The following is a 17218-nucleotide window of genomic DNA, read 5'->3' on the forward strand; positions in this document are numbered from 1 at the left end:
CATATAGTTGTTCAGGGACCATACACCCATTCGTAGATTGGAAGTTCAACAAGTTGGAAACTTTGGGACTTGAATAGGATAGAAAGGCTTTTGCGGACCGCAAAATGGTGCAAAGACCATAGAAACATCCGTAAAATGAGAACTTCAGAAATCATGTAACTTAGTTTCACGGATAAGTGCACGGACCGTCCTATGTTCTACAAACCGTGGAAGGGTCTGTAGAGTGAAACTTTGGATCTCATAACTTTTCCCTTCTGGATTTACGGACCACTTCACCGACTATAGAAGGTTGTTCGGTCCGTGGACTGCCCCTAAAAGCCATCCGACAGATTTTAGTCAGAGTTATTTTAGTTTTTTTTTCACTCTTTTAATTCCTATACTAGGTTGGTTGACCTACTCTAAATGAGTATAATTGATTCCTAAGATTCCTAACCACCCAATTCCCTCGCATTCTCTAAAAATCTATTTTTTCTCTCCAAAGTTTCTCTCCCAAGGCAAGATCAAGGTTCCAAAGCTTTAAGTATCCTCTTCCAAATTCATATAAGTTTTAATAAAGGTATGTTGGAACTTCATCAATGAGTCCTTCTTCACCCATTGAGTCCAAAAGAAACCTCAATTTCATAATTTCTGATCTTTCTAAATTCTAGGTTTTCATGATTTCTTATGAGTTCTTATGAATTTTTAGTTTGATCTTCATGATTGATCTCATTATGCATGATTTGATTATAATTCAATGATTTCAATGATATTTTGTCTCAGATAGACATTAACTAGTGGATCCATCTTAGCTCAGATTTTATGGTCCTTATCTAAGCAAATAGGACACTCTTTTTTTTATGTGAGAGCAGTATAGTGAAGTTCATATCGTTGCTCACATGGTTTATATCGGTTAAGAATATCTCCCACATATGATGTGAATTTTAAAATATTGCATGACCGTGTACTATGTTTTCATAATCACATCATCAATTTTCATGTTATGTTTACTTGGTCATTGCATTAACATGTTTTACAGACTTATCACATTATCATGTCATGTTTATGCATTTACCTCATATGTAGTGCATTTTAAGTATTGATCGCATACTTTTCTGCCTATATTATTTTATAATACAGGTCCTGATGCACATCCTTCACGGTTAGTACAAGATTCTATCAACTTTTGGTGAGTCCTCATGGTTCGAGGACATATTTGAGTCCTAAAATATGAATTTAAATGCTGAAATTGACGTCATTTACAAAATGAAGAGAAAGTTCAAAATTTTGTTATAGGAAAATATATTGAGAATTACAAAATTATTAGCGCTAAAATAATAAAATACTTGATCAAATTCAAAATTATTATTATAAGTAGAAAAGTTACAGATACTGAAATACATCAACTTCTGACTAATTTTATTTGTTATTTTAACAAACACACATAAATAAGTATAAATCAATTTGATCAATTTAACAAATTTATGTTATATTTGACCAATTTAGACAAACAAATTTGGTACGAATTATTTGTAAATATTTCTTTAAGGAGTCGTTGTTTTGTTTTGTATAGTTTTTTTTTCTTTTTGATTTTCCACTCAGTATCTGAAGCCCACATTCAGTGGCGTATGCATGATTTTTTCTAAGCGGTGTCACCATTAAAGGGACAAGAATGGATCAAGAAGAAAATCAATGAAGGTTTTGCTTTATGCCTCGAAATGACTCAAGAAGAAAATCAATGAAGGTTTTGCTTTAGGCCTCCAAAAATTTGAGGCAACTTTATGAAAAAATATTTTTCTTACAAAATTTTTTTTTTATTAGTTTTAAAAAAATAAAAAATTGTCTACTCTTTTAATTAATATATTTAAATTTTAAATTAAATCATTCACTTCTTCATTTTATTAAATAAAGTTTTACAGCATTATTCAACATGAAATTGCATTGCAAATAAATGATTAACATCTTTAAAAATAAAATAAAAAAAGGGAACATATGACCTTGTTGAAGATATGATCTCCCTGAATGGACCTTGTTGAAGATATGATCTCCCTATTGCATAATGATATATTTTCAAATCGGTAATATTTTCATCAATCAGCAATGAACTTAAATCAATTCCTTCACTTCATAGATTATTATTTTTTTGACTCATTAGCTTGTTATTCCAGGTCAATTGAAGCTTGAGTCATTAAAATTGGCTTTGAATGATTGTAACTTTTTTTAGAATAATACTTCTCTATTAAATTTAGACTAATTTAGACTTATATGATGTAATTTGTATATTAGTAATTGAGTAATATCTCTCTATTAAATTTAGACTAATTTAGACTTATATGATGTAATCTGCAAATTAGTAATTGAGGATCAAATAATAGAGGGCGGACAATTGTAATCAATTTAATGAATTCTAAATTATTTCATTGTAACAAGCAAATAGTAAAAAATAAAATTATTATTATGAAAACAAATAAAAATAAAAATTCAAGCACATAATAAAAAAAAATAGAATAGCAAAAAAATACTAACATGATGTGGAGATTCGAGATGCCAAATAGCAATGATTGATGAACAAGAACGAGAGAAAATTGAACAAACTCACAAGTCACAAATATACAAATACAAGGATGTAAGGAGTCTAACACTATTTTTATTTAACTATAATTCTAATTGATAAAGGACTCAAAGATTTTTGAATTTTATTTTAATTCTAAAAATAAAAAAAAGTGTTAGATTTTGAATGAATTAGAGTGGGTCGGTAGGTTTTTAATGAAGGGGACCTATTGTTTTGAATTTAAAACAAAAAATTAATAAATTTAAGAAAAGAATAAAAGAAAACGTGAAAAAAACAAAAAAAAAACATGAATAAAAATGGAGAAAAAAGAAACACCTCGTAAGGAATCGAACATGAGACGTTACACCATACCTACAACGCCTGTGCCATCTAAGCTGGGAACATTCTATTACAAGCAGTGTCCTTTCAACTTTTTTAGCATTTATTTTTATTTTATTTTTTATATATAGGTATATTCCGAAAAAAATTGGGACGAAGTCATGTCACGTGACACCCCTTAGGTATTTGTAAATCTGCCCCTGCCCACATTGGAGCTCATAACTAAATTCAGATCGCGCTGCATGGCTTATTTGGGGTGGGGGTCGCAACAAATTTTCTCCATACTCAATCTTCAACCCGAGATCTCTGGCTAATGGTGAAGCAGCCTATGTTAGCGTTTAGGGGTGTTCACTGTTTAGATAAAAACCGATCCAAACCAAAAAATCGAACCAAATCGATAAAATAGAACCGATTTTATTTGGGCTTGGTTTGGTTTGGTTTTAGATTTTTGAAAACCGATAGTATTTGATTTGGTTATGGTTTTATTCGAAAAAACCGAAGAAATAACCAAACTGAACCGATGAATTATATACATATATTTTATTAATATACATACTTAATATATTGTTTTTATAAACAACTTTAAAGATCTTACATATATTTTTATTAAAATTTCTTTATAATTTACTTATTGAAAGCAAAAATGTCCAAGATGAAAACATTTATTTTATTGATTTCATGTATATGAGTGTCTATGACAATTCTTTGAGGGTCTGAAAATGTTATTGTCTCTTTCTTCTAGGCCAATATAGTGAATTTTAAAGTTTTATTGATAGTAAATTTGGGGATTGAAAGTTCAGTAATTTAAGTCATTCAAACTATTTTTCGTTTTGAATGGATTGTTGTCACTTTTTTCACATTTTGAATGATTGTTTCTTTTATTTTTGTGTATGGTTAATAACCGAACCGAACCCAACCCAACCAAACCAAACCGAAACCGATAACCACCAAATCCATAAATGTATATTCTATTTGGTTTAGTTTGGTTTTGTTAATTTTAAAACCGATTAAATTGATTTGATTTTAATTTTGACCAATAACCGATTCAAACCGACTCGTGAACATCCTATTAGCGTTGTTTTGTATTGTTGGTGTTACTAAATATAGTCACCTACGGTTCCATAAGTTGAAATATTGAAATTGGCGGTGCAAAAGAATATTCTTCAAGTCATTGATGAAACCATGCGGTTGGCTTCTTCATTGTCTGAACCCCAAAATAGCTCGTGTTCCCATTTTCCTCACACGCAAACGAGGACGGAGCAGAATTCACAACACCTCGTATTCCCAAATCTTGGATTATAACTTTGAAATCTGAATCTTGATTTGAAACTCACGAAATTAGAGAGAATATGAATACGATGACAGCTACCATGACAACCTCTGCAACAACGACAACAACGGTCTCTGTCGGGTCATCTTCATTTTTCACTAATTATCCACTTATGTCTGCTCTTATTGCCTTTGCTCTTGCCCAATCCACCAAGCTCTTCACTTCATGGTATCCTTCCTCCCTCCCTCTCTTTTTTTTGAAAGATGGCATTTGTTCACTATGATTCAGATTGTTAGCTTATGCTTTAGGACCTTATTTGGCATTTAGATGAGGATCTTGACATTTAACAGCTGCTACAAGGCAAGTTTGGATCTTATATACATAAATGCAATTGACAAAAATATTAAGAATCCATATTATAAATAATAGCATCACACCCACTTATCTCAAAATAGATAATCCCTATCATAGGAATAGCGAAGTCACACTAAAGATGATAAAAAAAAAAGTCACACTAAAGATGAGTGTTAGAGACTTGACAAAGGTGATAAGATAGGACACTAAATGCCCAAGCCGGAGGCAAAGGAGAATAGTATGAAGTGAAGATTTATGCTACTCGTCAAGAGCTTGGTTAAGTATCTAAGAACATATTTTTTTCTGGTTGGATCTGAATTTGCTCTGTAATTTTGTACTTTCTGTCTCTTCCACGTTATTGTCTGGGTTCATTTGATGAATTAGACAGATTAGTTAGTTTTGTTTAAAACCACTATTAAAAATTCAAATACTCAAATTCTCTGTCCATGTGTGTATTTGGCACAATAGAAGTATTCTGCTAATGGAAAGTTAACTGTCACATGGGTATTTTTCATTATTATTGGCATTTCAAATGTATATCCAGTCTTAACAAAGGTGCGCTTAAGCCCTAAAGCGAGGCTCAAAATGTGTTGAGTTGTCGTCAAGGTTCTAAGGCATAATTTTCCTTGCTAATGAATCTCTTCTGAAGAGACAACACTAAACAACAATTGATATTTCATTATATCATAATTATTTTTCAATTTCTTTGTTCATATATTTGTCATTCATGCTAATAAATTATTACTCTTGGACTAAACTGTATTTTTTCTTCCTTTATGCCTTTTTTCATTAAAGCCAACACTTTATTTGCGCTTAAAGCCCCCAACGGACCTTTAGGGATTTTTTGTGCTTTTTGCTTTTGATAACACTGTGTATATCCACATCTCTGCTTACTGTTATCTGTTTATATTACAAATGGATTCCATGATTTAGTCAGAGATCAGGCATTTTGAATGTGACATTGAAAAAGAATTTCCTACAGGTACAAGGAAAGACGATGGGATCTTAAGCAACTTGTTGGATCTGGTGGAATGCCATCATCCCATTCATCAACTGTAACTGCTCTAGCTGTGGCTGTTGGTTTGCAGGAGGGCTTTGGGGGAGCACTCTTTGCTTGTGCATTAGTTTTAGCGTGTGTGGTATATCTCTCTCTCTCTCAATTATATGTATCTCTATTGAACTTCGACCACTTCGACGTATAAACTTTTTTTTAATATGAAGTGACGTATCATTAAAGAGCATCAAGCAGATGCAGAATTACTGGATAAACAACACTTATTGCACTGTTACAAAGAATACAGTTCTCAGCTTGTACATGCCTAATCACTAGAACTCAAATGTTAATAATTCGTGCCTGTAAGATTTGTACATGCTTAATCTCAGAAAACTCAAATTTTATGTAGTAGTGCCTTAAAGAGTTGTTACTCATTTATTGGTTTGGTTATTTATGCACAACCTATCACCTCAGGTTGCTAGGGATATTGTACAGTCTATACAATAGAGGGATCTTTCATGTAACTAGTTATATGGGATTATGGTGTGGTCTGGTTTAATTTTTGAACCTGAATATGACATTGTTTCCTGTGTTAGTCACAATAATTTTACCTAACCTTATAACTATCAAAGACTTTTTTAAGATTAACTATTGAATCCAACATGTTTTTTTTTTTAAACTGGTACATTTGTATTGATATTAGTACTTAGGTGGTACTGAATTAACCATATTTACAACAGAGGAAGGTAAAACAAAACAAAACAAACAAAAAGAACTTCCAAAGAAACTGATTCTAACTCTAAATGGACCCTAAAACATCTAGAATTGACTCAGTCTCATTAGAGTAAATATTTGTACATCACAAATAGAAGAACAAAATGCATTTAAGTTTAATCTCCTACACATTGTTGCTCCTGTTACCAAAACAATTGTCCTTCTTCTCTGTCCATATAGTCCACTAAATGCAGGCAGAAATAATCCTCCATCTGTCTCTGTTTCTAGCTCCAAATCCAACTTCCTCCCAACTGAAAAGAGTATCATCAATCTGACTCAGCATTATCCATGAAAGGCCTTTGAGATTAAGGAAAATTTTCCCCAATTGGTCAGTGACTTTACAATGTAGGAAGAGATGCCTAACTGTCTCAGCATCCTTTCCACATAAAGGACATATGTTGCATAGTGGAATTCCCCTCTTTGTTTGAAATAATCTCATTAACTAGAAGCCAAGTGAAACATGCCACTTTGTGTGGCACTTTCGCTTTCCAAATGTGCTTCCAAGGCCACTTAATAATTTGAGCTCCAGTTTGGTTTGTCAGCTTGCATCCCTCTTCCCCTTATATATGCCTTTTCTATGCCGATTCCACCATACGCAATCCTCTCCTCTTTGTAGTCCTTGAAAGTTCTCCAAAAACTTGTACAATTCAGTCATTCTTGAAATTTTCCAATCATTTAAATGTAAGGACCAAATCCCAACCTTGTTGTATCCACATTTCAGCAATTGTCTTGTGTAGATGTTGAGCCAAAGTAACGATGTTAGGAAATAAGCCTTGTAAACTATCATGACTTATCCATTTGTCTAACCAAAAAAGAGTCTTTACCATTGTGTACCTCGATAATAAATTGACTTTTAAGGAATGGCCAGAAGAGCCTGATGGATCTCCAAAGACTAACACCATAAGGGGCAGTGACTTCTTTACTTACCCAATTGTGCAACTCTCCATACTTGTTTTTGATGACATTGCACCATAAAGCTTGAGCCTCCTGTGGGTATCTCCATATCCATTTCACCTTAACAACTTTGCTCTGGTTCTTAAGGTTCTTGATGTCTAATCCACCTTATCTTTTGCTTCTGATAATATTCTTCCATTTACTAGGTGGTAGCTTTCCTTCTTCTCCTGATTTTATCCAACCTTGAACCACTGTCCGAGGTGTATGGAATAGGGACAACATGTAAGTTGGTAGAGCATCTAAGACAGTTTATCAAAGTTAGTTTACCTCTTAGTGGCAAATACTGTGATCTCCATCTGGACAATTTCTTCTCACATTTCTCCAAAACTAGATTCGAGATATCTATGGATCTTGACTTTGCTCACAAAGGCATGGAAAGATATATGGATGTCAATGTGCCCACCACTCCTCCTAGAATCTGTTGTAGGTGCTTAATATTGGGGACCAAATTAATTGGGAAAAGGTGACTCTTATTCCAGTTTGTATGTAGAGTAGCCCAGAAATGGCATAAGAATAAACCAATATCAACCTCAGTATTAACCACTGTTCCTTCTCAACACCACAAAAATGGGGTGCCATCAGCATATTGAAGATGAGTGATCTCTAAAGTGCTCTCACTGTCTTTGGCAACTTCAAACCCCTAGATCCTTCTTCCTATCTTAGCAATATTTAACATATTGTTTATGCCTTTCATTGCTATGATAAACAGAAAAGGGGATAAAGGATCCCCTTGTCTAATCCCTTTTTGTGCACTAAAAAACCTTTTGGAGCCTTATTAATAAGGACAGAGAGTTCACAATAGAGTTGTAGAATTTAATCCAGTTGATCCACTTCTCACCAAAACCCATTTGTCTCAACAGACTAAGAATGAACCCCCGGTTGACACAATCATAAGCTTTCTTAATATCAAGTTTGCATAAAATGTCATGTTTTCCTTGCGTCATTATGGAGTCAATTGCTTTTTTCTGCTTTCTAAGGAATGTCAAGCCTGTCTATTTATGAATCCTCTTGTTCATGAATCGGATGTGTGACCTTAACTATAGCTTCGCAGTGACAACCTTAATCGAATGTGTAGGATAGGTGGGAGGTGGTGACACACAAGGAACAATCCTGAAAGACCACTCTTTCGTCTAAGGATGCCTAACCGCCGCACATCAGTCAATTTGATAATGATCGAGTGACATTGCTTCTTCGGCCTGTACCGAGGGATCCCTCAGATATGAGTTCTTGTTTACTACGGATAGGTTTCCTTTGTTTTTCTACAAGGTTTTTTCTAAGAATATCGTATATAGTGTATATAGTATAAGCTCATGAGCTTGGTCTTACTTCACCGTTGAGAAAGGAAAGAAGACTTCCATCTCCAAGTTTAACTCAGACGTAGCTCCCTTCTTTTTTGGGGGTGTGAAGCAGCGTCAAACCAAAATACCCAACAAGCATTAGCTCTCCCTGAAAAGGAGGTGATCCAGTCGCATCTTCCCGTACGGCTACCTTCTATCGATGTAGTTCCAAGTCTTCGATGTCCCTCGGAGACTGGCAAGAATTTGTACTAACAGAGTAGTAGAATGGGATTGATTATGAGCGGGAGACAAACAAAAAAGGAGGAAAGACCACTCAATAAATGAAATTGCCGAAAGATTTTCCTTTGAACTGTTTGAAAATATCCAACTTGAGTTATGAGAGTATGAATGGTTTGTGCAATGTCTTAATCAAATGCCTAGTGGCATGATCAAAGCCGATGATCGTAAGCTAGAAATTGCCGAAAGATTTTCCTTTGAACTGTTTGAAAGTTATCCAACTTGAGTTATGAGAGTATGAATGGTTTGTGCAATGTCTTAATCAAATGCCTAGTGGCATGATCAAAGCCGATGATCGTAAGCTATGTCCTCATTAGCTATCAACACTACATCCATTATCTGCCCTCCTTTAATGAAAGCCATTTGTTGTTTGTCCATCAATTTTTCCACCACCCTCTTCTATCTCTCTGTCAGGACCTTAGAGATCAGGTTGTAAAAGTTCCCAATCAAATTAATAGATTTAAAGTCTGAGCTCCGTTCCCCTGCCTTCTTGGGGTTCAGGGCAATGTACTTTTCAAACATTTCATTTGAATGAAAATTGTAAAAAGTCTCCATTTTATCTTTCTTTAGAACCTCCCAACATTTTAAATAGAACCTCATTGTATAACCATCAAGGCAAGGGGGTTTGTCGGTAGCACACATCTTCAAATATTCAGAAACCTCTTGTTCTTCAAACTTAACTTGTAATGCCTCTTTTTAAACATCTGTGATTGTTGGGTGGTTGCTAATATTTTAAGTGGGTCTCCATTCTTCAGTGTACAACTTCTTGTAGAAAAAATGATCTCCTCTTTGATTCTGTTAGGCTCAACTATAGTCTCTTCATGTACTACAATTTGGTCAATGTGATTATATTCCTTGTGAGGATTAGCAGTCTAGCGAAAACATTTGGTGTTTCTGTTCCCCTCCTGGAGTGATAAAGCCCTTGGCTCTGTCTCCAGGGTTCTTCTTCATTCTTCAGACATCCTTCATATATTCCATGAACAAATTGGCTTTCTTAGCAATTTCCTCCTCTGTTAATGTTCTATTCTCCAAACAAGAGTCCAGTTCAGCCATCTGGCTAATCAATTTATTCTTTTGAAGCTTGTAATTCCCTTGCTCATTCCTTCTCCATTCTTTTAGCTTCCTTTGAGAGCTTTTAAATTACAGACTAGAATGTAATCAAGTTTCCCAGAAAAATGCAAAATCACTCCACCAATTAATAACTCTATCAGCAAAACCTTTTGCATTTAACCACCAATTTTCAAATGTCCACAGAAGAGAGCAATTGTAACATGTTCTTAAATCACTCTCTGTAAAGTAGATTGCTGAACTGGTTATTCCATTCTGTGGAAACAATATCCTGTTTATTCTAGGGGCAGTGTTATGATTGCCAGCTTTAAAAAAAGTGTAAGAAGCACCATCTTACCATAAATCAATGAACTTCATATCCTCTATATAGTCTGAAACTTCCCCCATAACTGAATTCTCCTAATGCAGCCCCTTTTCTCGGAGAGGAATCTACACACATTAAAGTCACCACAAATAACCCAATGTCCCTCCATGAGACCTTTGACATCAGCTAATTCCTCACATACCGATCTTCTTTCCAATTTGCTATTATAGGAGCATAAACACCAGTCAAGACATTCAAAATCACATAACTGGGCCTTGAAATTACAAGATAATGTGTAAGCTCCAATCTGTAAGATCTCCCCTTTCCATACTGCAGAGTTCGAACGTAAAATAATTCCACCTTTGGTTCCACTAGCTTCAAGACATACCAATCTTTTTGTTCCCATGTTGTTTTTTAGGAAACCGTTGTTACACTTAGAGTTGGTCAAGATGTATCTTTTTTCAAAAAGTTCACAATTTTTTTTTTTTCAAAAGAAGCCTTTTATCTTATTTTCTTACACATCTTATATTGTTAGGAAGGTGGGATAAAAATAATACTTCAATTGTTTTGATAGCAAGGATAACCACAAGAAGATTTATCAAACATTAGATCCAATTGGTTCCTGAAAGTAAGAAAAGATCCTTCTTATGTATTGTCTGGCTTTTGGGTAAAGTTGTCCTCTTTCATGATTATCTAATACTGTTCCCCAATAAAGTAACTGAGCATTTTGTCTTCTGTTGTATTCTGGTAACCAAGAGATCTCTAATGTCGTAAATTCTTGTGGCAGGTCATGTATGATGCCACGGGTGTAAGATTACATGCTGGACGTCAGGCAGAGGTGTGATTTTCGTGTTGATTTTGCTATTTGGATATCTGCTTTGATATTGAAGCATGTCTATCAACTTACATGCATGCTGCTTGCTTAGATTTGTCCACAGGAATTTTCAAGCAGAGACATTATATCCTTTCAGTACTTTAGAATAGCAGTATAATCAATTGCACAGAAATTTCAGTAAACATATACCAACATTCTTCTGTTCTTTCTTTTTTCAGGTCCTGAATCAAATTTTGTACGAACTTCCTTCTGAACATCCTCTTGCAGATAGCAGACCATTACGAGAACTCCTTGGTCACACTCCTCCTCAGGTTTCTTTATTTGACTTTACTTAAAAATACTTGTAGATTGGCTTTTATCCTAATTCACCGTAAAAGGCTTTCTGAAATTTAACTCCCTCCCCCACCCCATTTCGCCATGTTGACAAGTTTCTTTTCTGTCTTGTTTCTTTGTTTTCTTTGCCTTATTTCTTTCTGTCTGGGAATTTCAATTTTACCTTCTAAATATAATTAATTTAATTACTTGATCATTTTATTTTCTGAGGGGTGGAGGGGCAGGGAGCACATGAATGATAATGGTGTACATGTGTGTGTGTATGCAGTGTGTCCTTGTGAAAAATCTTCTTGTAGTCATTTAAAATTTATTAAATATAAATTTATAAAATGATTCGGATTATATTAAATTTATGAATATATTAGTTCAAATAAATATTATGGACTAATATAATTAAGTTAATTATTTAAATCTAATAAATATAGATTTAATTAAAGCCCGCTCCATAAAGTTCATATGTCATGTCACTTAAATTTGATTGGCCGAAGGGAGTCCTCTTCCAATCACAACTCCTCTATTTCAAAACTATAAATAGGGGTCCTCATAATTCAGAATTTGTGGACAGTAAAATTCGCGAAAATTATAGCAACAATCATATTTATTATTTCAAAGTGCACTTGGAGATTCAAGAACAAGCTTTAAAGCCCTTGAATTTATATATTTATTTTTTTTATGACAAGGGAAACCCGCAGCCACTACCCATTTGGGTGAGCACAGGGTAAACCCCCGCTCCTATGCAATAGCTCGCAAACCACATAGGAGAGGTAACCCGCACTAGGCAAGCCCGGTACGACGAGCTCGACCCAGAAGGCAAACCCCTTGCTTTCGCTGGCAAGGGGTTTTGAACTTGAGACCTCCAACATGGAAGTCCCAAGCCCAAACCACTGGGCCACCTCGAAGGGTGCCCTTGAATTTATATTTGAAAAGGCGAATTTAGAAGAATCATAGAGATTGTAACACTCGCACTTTGAAATAATAAATACGATTGTTGCTATAATTTTCCATTCTTGATTATTGTTTTCTCGACGCGAATTTTACTGTCCACAAATTCTGGCACGCCCAGTGGGACACTCTCTACCTCTCATCTCAACTTTTCAAGCATCAAAGAATATCAAAATGACTTGCACTATGGAAGAACGACTAGCAAGCTTGACTAAAGCAATTGAAGGCTTGACAAAGTGTGCTCATGAACAAGATGCTAAACTTTCCAAGCTAACAAATAAGATGGATAACATGATCGAAAGAAGATCGAGTCGAGAATCTTTGAAGTTTCCTAGAATTAGAGACGAAAGAGAGTTGCATAAAGCAAACAAAGATCAAAGAGATTCATCTCTCCGTTGGATGTTTGATTCCCATTGATCAATTGAAGGACTTTATCAAAGACAAATCTGAGTCTCCATCCAAATTTTCTCCCACATATGCAAAGTCATATACACAAATAATTGATAACTTGAAAATGCTTGAGGGCTATCAACCTCCTAAGCTTCAACAATTTGATGGCAAAGGAAATCCCAAACAACATATAGCGCACTTTATCGAGACTTGCAATGATGCTGGGACGTATGGTGATTATTTCGTTAAAGAGTTCGTCCGATCTCTCAAAGAAAATGCCTTTGATTGGTACACAGATCTCGAACCAAATTCTATAGATTGTTGGGAGCGGTTAGAGCAAGAGTTCCTCAATCGTTTCTATAGCACGACACGTGTCGTTAGTATGATTGAACTTACAAAGGCTCGTCAAAGAGAGGATGCGCTAGTTGTTGACTTTATCAATCGCTGGAGAAGTTTGAGCCTTAACTGCAAAGATTGCCTTAGTGAAACTTCTAGCATTGAATTGTGCATCCAAGGCATGAATTGGCGTCTTCACTACATCTTGCAAGGATTAAAGCCCAATACATTCGAAGAGTTGGCAACTCGTGCACATGACATGGAATTAAGCATGACTTTAAGAGAAGATCGACGATCTCATGTCTATGAACCTCATGAATATGAAGATATAGAAGAACTACAAAGTGGGGGGCAAGTTTGCATTTGAAGATGACTTTGAAGAGTCAATGTATATCTAGACGCTCATTAACGCATGAGGTTAAACTGCAAGTTACAACGCTCCTTAACGCATGAGCTTAAACTGCAAGTTACAACGCTCCTTAAATCGCATGAGCCTAAACTGTAAGTTACAATGTTTCTCATCGCATGAGCCTAAACTACAAGCTATAATGCTCCTAGATGCACGAGCATAAACTGTATGTCTCAAAGCTCTTCAAATTTGAGTTTAATCTTCAAATTAAAATGCTCCTTGAGACACGAGTCTAAACTGTATATCATAAAGTTCTTTAAATTTGAGCTAAATCTTAAAGTTAAAATGCTCCTCGAGACACAAGCTTAAACTATATGTCATAAAGCTCCTCAAATGTGAGTTAAATCTTTAAGTTGAAATGCTCCTTAAAACACGCGCTTAAAGTGTATGTCACAAAGCTCTTCAAATTAGAGTTACATATTCAAGTTGAAATGCTCCTTAAGGTACGAGCCTAAACTGCATGTCACTCCTGGCTCGCAAGAGTATAAATTGTGTACGACACACCAAAAAAAAACACTCTCCCAGAACTACGTTGTGACTTCATCCTCTTCACTGAGGTACGTTGGCGCTTAGAACCATATTCTAAGTTCAGTTGCATGAATGTCAAAAAACCACATGTTCCCCCTTGATCTGTCACATGAAAGTTAAATCTATGAGTAATCTTTCATAAAACTTCAGACTTGCACCAAATGGTGGTGACTCAATGGGGGCAAACCCCTATGAATAAAAGTTGTTTCAAGATGAAGTCTTCGAAAATCTCCAAGTATGCAAGTTGAAATCTTCAAATTGTCCAAGTATACAAGTTGAAGTGTTAAAATCTTCCAATTCTACAAGTTAAAGTCTTCAAATTTGTCAAGTCTGCAAGTTCAAGTCTTCAAATTCTTCAGGCCTAGTCATTGAAAGATAAAATATCTCGACAAGACTTGAAGAAGGGGCAATTCTAGTCATTTAAAATTTATTAAATATAAATTTATAAAATGATTCGGATTATATTAAATTTATGAATATATTAGTTCAAATAAATATTATGGATTAATATAATTGAGTTAATTATTTAAATCTAATAAATATAGATTTAATTAAAGCCTGCTCCATAAAGCCCATATGTCATGTCACTTAAATCTGATTGGCCGAAGGGAGTCCTCTTCCAATCACAACTCCTCTATTTTAAAACTATAAATAGGGGTCCTCATAATTCAGAAAAGAGACAGAAAATTCAAAACAAGAAGCTAGAGAAATTCCGTGGTACAAACGCCATAAAATTCTCTATAATGCTACAAGTTTAAGAATTCAAGCATTCAAGTTCAAGAACGATCAAGACCATCAGATTCAAGAACAAGCTCGAAGCCCTTGAATTCAAGTAAAAGTCAAGATCAAGATAAAGTTCAAGTTCAAGTTCATCGGAGATTCAAGAACAAGCTTTAAAGCCCTTGAATTTATATTTGAAAAGGCGAATTCCGAGGAATCATAGAGATTGTAACACTCGCACTTTGAAATAATAAATACGATTGTTGCTATAATTTTCCGTTCTTGATTATTGTTTTCTCGACGCGAATTTTACTGTCCACACTTCTCCACAGCTCGGAACCCTTCACAGGAAATTAACTGTGGATATACCTAATCTTTCCAACAGTAGATCATCATTTACTTTTGACCTTTCTCTTCTTGCCCTAAAAATAAGTTGTATGAAATAACCATTGGCAAAGTAAAATTTTTTGTTAAGGGCGTCCAAGATTTAATGTATATGCATGAAAATAGTCTGTGATCGATATATTTCGTACAATTTTCTATATAATTTTTGAAAGAAGGGTGTCCGATTGGCCACCCTGGGCTATATGTTGCTACACCACTGGAAATAACCTTACAAAAAATGTCTTGTGGAATAATGCTCATGTTAAAAGTAATGTCTTGTGGAATAATGCTGATGGAAAAAATTGTTAGTCAACAACCTAATGTTACCTATCCTGCATAAGATGCAATTCCAAGTGCGAACTTCATAAAGTCATATTAGTGGACATCTACATCTATGCTTAATGTTTCCAACATATCACATGATAAACTGTAACAACTTCAAAGAGTGAATTCTACAGCCTTCAACTGCAGGTTGTAGCCGGTGGATTATTGGGATTGACGACTGCAACGGCTATTCATTTTATCACAGGCTCAGGACATCAAGCATGACATTAAAGAAGCGGTTGCTTACAATGTTACAGTTTGTGAAATATGATATATGTGATATCAGGCCAAAAGTTGCAGATATCTCATTTCACCTCTGAATTGTGCTGGATGGTATTGACTGCAGAGATGTACTAATATTTCAGATACCTCATTGCCTCCTAACAGGTTCAGAATTGCTAATATTCATTTAGAAGTTTATACACTTTATACATAATGTAGATAATTATTAGCTACAATGAACTGCAACCTGTAAGTTAAGCTGCACACTTTTCAGAAAATTAGTTACAGTGTGTTAAATGTTTTTCTGTATTACCTCAATTACTCACAACTTCTTCACTTGTCCAATTAATTTGGTAAACTACTTTCTTCCAGTTCCTATATACAGACTAGACGAATACTGCCCGTGCACGCACGCACAGACCCAATATTTATCTATATATATTGTGTGAAAAATAAAAATGTTATTTAAAAGTAGTGGTAACTCAAGCATATTGTGCAAATCATTCATTTATATACACGTTATTTATATTTATACATTAATACATGAAACATGCTTAAATTATTGCCACATATATTTGTGATTGCAATGCCCACATGTGTACATAGATTATTTTGTGATTGGGGTCCTCGAAATTAAAAGCTGTTAGGAAATACTCATTCATCTGGTTATATTCCAACTTAGGAAAATTATGCTCCGAAGCTAAAGCAAGTTGGGTCAAGGGAAACAACTTCCTCCCTCGTGACTTTTATTGGTTCACTAGAGAATTTATCCGCGCTTCACGTTGTTAAAAAAATGATATAATGTCAATAATTTTGTTAAAATATGATATAGATAGAAGAAATATTTATAATATGTGCATATATATTATATATATCCCGATGTATAAGTGATTTCACAAAGAAAAATGTTTGATCGGTAGTTATATGACTTCCAACAATATCAGAAGTTGTTATTTTGGACCAAAAAAAATTATAAACTTACAATAATAAAAAAAATTCGTGTAAAATCAAAGAAAATTGTGGAGAGAATATAAATAAATAAATAATGCAATATCATTCTTATAATCTTAATTATTAAGAAAAAGTGGGAAAAAATATGAAATTAATGCACAATTTTTCAAACTCTAATGTGATCATTTCTAAAAAATATTACAATGTCTTAATTTATAGACATTTAGATTTTTACAATAAAGAATAAAAATGAATGCAGGAATAGTCATTAACACAATTTTTTTATTATTATTATAATAATAATAATAATAACAACAACAATAATAAATAGAATTATAGTGAAATTAAATAAATAAACAAATAGGATTCTTGGACAAAGAGAGGTATCGATTTTATTCAACTCATTGTTGTTGTTTTTCCTCTTATTTTTCATCATTACTTATTTAAATAATATATAAAAATAAATATTCATATTTTTAATTTTGCCTTTATCCTTTATTGTAGTATTTGTTTTATATTTTATTAATTTTTTTCTTTTTTTTCTCTTTTCCTTCATCTATCCTACTTAATAATAATTTTTTTATAGTAATAAAATCACATTTTTCTTAGGATGTTAATCATAAGAAACATAAATGGTTCTTTGTACTGTAATATAATTTTTAAAAAAAGGTTGTATTTCAACATTT

The 17218-nt window shown here is 34.0% G+C and overlaps 1 pseudogene across 1 annotated transcript; it reads left to right on the forward strand.

Annotated features, from left to right (window-relative positions):
• The first annotated feature begins 4014 nt into the window (after positions 1-4014).
• LOC125825697 (uncharacterized) lies at positions 4015-15912 on the forward strand (annotated as a pseudogene). Its single transcript, XR_007442881.1, has 5 exons — positions 4015-4364; positions 5473-5629; positions 10946-10996; positions 11212-11304; positions 15507-15912. The product of XR_007442881.1 is annotated as an uncharacterized LOC125825697 (transcript).
• Positions 15913-17218: the final 1306 nt, after the last annotated feature.

The sequence above is a fragment of the Solanum verrucosum genome, unplaced genomic scaffold, assembly GCF_900185275.1.
Source record: "Solanum verrucosum unplaced genomic scaffold, falcon-dt-bn FXZP01000066.1, whole genome shotgun sequence".
In the NCBI taxonomy this organism is placed as follows: domain Eukaryota; kingdom Viridiplantae; phylum Streptophyta; class Magnoliopsida; order Solanales; family Solanaceae; genus Solanum; species Solanum verrucosum.